The following is a 475-nucleotide window of genomic DNA, read 5'->3' on the forward strand; positions in this document are numbered from 1 at the left end:
TTGGGTGGGGGGGAAAAATTACTATTTTAATTTTATTTATAAATTTACTGGTCGAAACCTCGTAGCAGGCAGTTATTTTCAGTGATTTATTCAAGATATAGCTTTGAAAATATCGTTTAACTTTTAAAAAAGTAATTTCTCGTTTTATGTAAAGGTCTTAGACACGCCTCTGACTCCATCTTCTGGACTAAATGAGATCAGTCTCAACTTCATTAACTAAAGATTACAACCTTAAGAAGATCAGGAAAGAAGAATTTGCATGTTTAAGTTTGCAAATTCGAACTGTTTATTTTTCATACGTCATCCATAATCTTATTTATGTCGTATATGTGTTGGTATGCTGCTTCAGAAGAGTCATGACTTCTGCCTTTTGTCTGTTTTAGGTGAAATTTAGATGGTCTGTCTGTCCATACTTAGATCGTGATTTTTAACCCTGGAAATGGGCTACGAAAAAAGTGGTTTTATTTGGAAAGAC

This window comes from Penaeus monodon, chromosome 30, assembly GCF_015228065.2.
Source record: "Penaeus monodon isolate SGIC_2016 chromosome 30, NSTDA_Pmon_1, whole genome shotgun sequence".
Taxonomy (NCBI): Eukaryota; Metazoa; Arthropoda; class Malacostraca; order Decapoda; family Penaeidae; genus Penaeus; species Penaeus monodon.